Raw genomic sequence first — 4,752 nt, 5'->3', positions numbered from 1 at the left:
ATAATAAGAGTATTTGCCACTTTCAATGTCTTATTCCACTTCATATAAGTTCCTCCAGGCTCACCTGCATTGTCCCCAAGGGAAGGACGTCCTTCATTTAAGGCTGAATTTTGTATCTAAATAGATAGAGAGATGATAGCTAGATAGATACAGATATCTACACTTAAATAGACATATAAATATATGATATATATGGCATTATTATTTATGATACATAATAGATTCTATGACATTCATTAAAATGTTTTTTGTCTTTTTAAATTTTACTTTTGAGAGACAGAGATAGAGACAGAGACAGAGAGTGAGCGGGGGAGCCACAGAGAAAGAGGGAGAACAGAATCTGAAGCAGGCTCCAGGCTCTGAGCTGTCAGCACAGAGCCTGATGCGGGGCTCGGACCCACGGATTGTAAGAGTATGACCTGAGCTGAAGTCAAATACTCAAGCGACTGAGCCACCCCTCTATGATATTAATTTTTATATCATACATAATATTATCTGTAGATGACACGTTCCATATATACACTTCCTGGAAAGCAAGGAAATGACAGGGTGATAACAGTTCCTGTTTTCTCAAATGATTAAACTTGAGAAAGTGGTAACTCAAGTGTAGAGGAATTAAACTGATCATATATTGCTGATGAGAGTGTACCAAGTACAGGAAACTGGCACTTAATTATAAACTCACAACATTTTTCTACCTGTTTAAAAAAAAAAAAGGCAAACACAACAATTTAAAGTCTCTGGACTTTGAATCAAACCTTCCTTTCTGTATTTTTCAGTTCATGCACATTTCATTCCTGTGGTTGCAAATGTTCTTTTTCAATCCACAAATAAACAGAAGATGGCAAACGGGTCAGGCCCAGTACCTACATCTTCATGGTTCCTGTGGGATGCCTAGTGGGCAATCCACAGGATATTATCTGGATTAAGTCACACCATGTATGTGAAGTTCCCTACAGAGGACACCATCAACTCACTGTAAACAGAAAATTAGTGCTCAATCCACATTGCAATGATTGATTTCTACATACTGTTTTCCAAATGGAGATTGGTTCAGACATCAGTGTATTCCAGAATCTTCTTCCAGTAAACTTTCAAGTGCAATGAACGCATGTGGTCCTGCAGGATGGTGGTGGTGGTCTAAGCTAGGAATCAACAGTTAACTCACAACAGTGGAACCTGCGTGGTATACTCTTCCCTGGAACTCAGCAGGAATTGTCCGTGTTAATATCAGGTGGTGGCTGTGGGGGGCTCAGGTGTGCTGAGGCTGCATTTGTGCCACTAAACGTGGGTCTCATGGAGCAGGATCAGCACTTACAAGGAACTGGTGAAAGATGCAATTCACAGACCCCATTCCAAATTGCGGAATCACCATTTCTTCGATGGGACCTGGAACACCAAATGGTTTATATGCACATGAAAACTTGAAAGCAGAGACAGCCGATCAGCCTGAGTTTACAATAAAGATCCCATGGCGAGTTTTAAGAACCAGCCTCACCTGTGCCTTCTGCCAGAGTCCTCTATTGGTCCGGATGAGAGCATCGGTGCTGCTTTAACTCTGAGCTCCAGGAGATTCTCAGGTGAGGTCAGGGTTAGCATGAGGACTCACAGACATATTTGGGAGGGCTGTGTCTGGCTTTCAGTCGAAGAGACGATGACAGTCTGTTGGGTATGGACTTGGAAGGGGCAGGTGAGGGCAGCCCAGGTTCCCCGAGGTGTGGCAGGAGGTGTGGCTGTCTGTGGGAGGGGAGGACATCTGAAACCGGGAAGGAGAAACTCCCATGGAAGCCGCCATGCAGGAGCTCCATTTTTTCTGACTCTTTCCTGTGACAAAGTCAGTGAGAGGGTGAGCTTTTGAGCATTTCAGGGTTTTTCTGCCTCTGAAGTGATGAGAGCAGGTGAAGAGGCTATGCTGAGGCCTTTAAAGGCCTCCAGGTGTGATTTCTTCACATAATGTCACCTCAGAAAGCACTCGGGAGCAGAGGGAGAAAAAGAAATGGCTACTTCGCAGGTAAAATTTGACTTGACTTAGCTAGGACCTGTGTCCACATTTCCTAGTGAAATGCTGTGCATTTACAACTTGCAAACCTTACTTCTCTATCTCTGCAGGTCTTGCCTGGCAAATTTGTTTTGGACTAGTCAAATTCAGCTTTTTAGGACATTCCTGAGTTCCATCTCTGGGCTCTCTTTTTATTCTCTATGACCAGGCTGTCTATACAGCATGAGGAATTCCTGTCATGAATTTATGACTTGCAAATTGTTGAAAATAATCATTTGGTGACAGATCCATATGGGGATGTGTTAGGGACCACAGTAAAGGTCAAGATTATATACTGAAGTCCTGTCTGGGTGTGGCATACGTCTATGTAAACTAGATTAAGGAACATGAACAAATAGGGGCTCATGGTTGCTTTAGTCAGTTATGTGTTGGAGTTTTGATTTCAGCTCATGTCATGATGTCACAGTTTTGAGTTCAAGCCCTGTGTCAGGCTGCTCACTGTCAGCAGTTTGTTTGGCATACTCTTACCCTCTCTTTCCCCCCTCTGCCATACACTCGCTCTCTTGCTCAAAATAAATAAATAAACTTAAAACAAAAAGAACATGAACAAAGACATCAGATGGCTATTTGGCCCTGAATAAGACAGCATTCTGAAAATTTGGCCCTGAATAAGACAGCGTTCTGAAAAGGAGCCTTGCTATCTACATTGTTTCAAAGACTTACTATTTAAAATACATTGAAAGGGTGCCTGGGCGGCTCAGTGGTTAAGCATCTGACCTCAGCTCATGAGATCTCATGGTTCATGGGTTTTAGCTCTGTGTCAGGCTCTCTGATGACAGCTTGGTGCCTGTTTCACATGTGGTTTCTCCTTCTCTCTCTGCCTTTACCCTGCTCTGTCTCTCTCTGTCTGTCTGTCTTTGTCTCTCTCAAAAATAATAAACATTAAAGAATTTTAATAAAATAAAATACATTGAAGACGATAGGACATGGGAGAAATCTGTGGCTTGAAATTTGCCATAATCTCCTATATTTTCATAATTGGTATCCTATGAAAATTGGTAGGGTGTTTTGTTTTGTTTTGTTTTTACATCCTTTGGGAACTCGATCACAATAATGATGAGTCCTTCTACATGCATGAAGTCACTGATACCAATTTGTCTCATTACCGCTGATGGTAACATTGTTCATGGGGATCAGGGTCTCTCTGACAGATTCCCCCAGAAAATGAAGTCTCTCTCCTTATTTACAGGGGATCCTAGCCTTTGCAAATAAAGGTTTTATATTAGTCCTGGACCTCCTAAGTTGCAATTTTATTTTGTCCAGGATGAATGATATATTCTCCCATTATTGCTGTTTTAAATTTTCAGCAAAAGGAAACCAGTATCATATAATTACTATATGTTCATGGTCTTTATTCTATAATGTGACTTGGCACAAATGACACCATTTCAAGGAAATAATCAGGCATTTTTTCCGTGTAAGGAAGTATTCATGATGTTTTATCTTGAATTAAACCTTCCCCTTCCCTGCGGTTCTTTGTTGCCATGACTGTGAATTAGTGATAATTTAGGATCTACATGGCAGAGGACACTGTTGCCCACAGTTTTTGATCTGATATGTCTTCCTTATTTTTTGATTCAATAGTACTTAGAAGTGGAATTGAGGGAGCTGACTATTGAAAAGTCTTACTAAGTGTTCCAAAGAGACGAACAGGAAACAACATTTGGAGAATGAATTCTCTATCCATTTCTGTAATGTGTCCTACTCTCTACTGAGCGTAGTGCTGGATTTGAAATTGTAGATTTTCCAGCCAGGGTCATGTATTTTGCTATCAATGGGTCTTGCTGCCTCTAGAGTAGATCTGGTCAGGTTCTTTGGAAAAGGAAAGAGCCCTGTCACATGAAGGGAAAGGAGAGAGGAACCACACACCCAGGTAAGTGGGAATGAATGAAGCAGATGACACAGTGATGGACCAAAGTTAAAGCAGAAAACTCAATCTTAAAATGTGGTTTGGGAAGCTCAGCTTGAATGGATTCTAGAAGCCCAGGTTTATTTTGCTGGTGGTCACAGAGGTACCTCTCCTGTCACCCTCTTCCTGTGCACCTCCATCTTCTTAGGCTTACCCTCTCTCCCAATGTCTTCTGTGACATTCACAGTAACATTGAAAAGCCTTCCATTGCCTGTTTGGATCTATTTGATTGGACTGCTTTTCTGTTCATTTTTGGAGCATGTGGAAATCTGTACACATAGGGAGTTTCTAAGTGGAGGACCCAATGTGATTTACTCCTGTCCCACTAATGGGTGCGCTTGTCTCCTGGAGACTTACACAATGTCTGGTACAACATCAGGAATGTGAGGTGGACTGAAGCTCCCCTAACGTATCTTATACAGTGCAGCCCTATCAATAGAGGCTCCACATTGATGAGACCCAGTACTCTGTCCTCAGAAATATACTGGGAGCCTGAGTGTTTATGTTGGCCTCACAGGGGAGTCATCCTGAAGACCTAACTGATGCTGGGCCCCATTAAGACCTGAGTGCCAGAATCTTTGGGGTTCGACATTACAGATGAAACTGCAAAAAACTATAATGGAGATTCCAATGGGAAGGCAAAGCTGAGGATGACATTTTCTTTTCTTTTTTTTTTTGTTATAGCAGTATTTTAAAAAATATTTTATTGTCAAATTGTTTTCCATACAACACCCAGTGCTCTTCCCCTCAAGTGCCCTCCACCATCACCACCACCTCTCTTCCC

The sequence above is a fragment of the Suricata suricatta genome, chromosome 5, assembly GCF_006229205.1.
Source record: "Suricata suricatta isolate VVHF042 chromosome 5, meerkat_22Aug2017_6uvM2_HiC, whole genome shotgun sequence".
In the NCBI taxonomy this organism is placed as follows: domain Eukaryota; kingdom Metazoa; phylum Chordata; class Mammalia; order Carnivora; family Herpestidae; genus Suricata; species Suricata suricatta.
The sequence above is the reverse complement of the archived record's forward strand: the minus strand, read 5'-3'. Positions refer to the sequence as shown.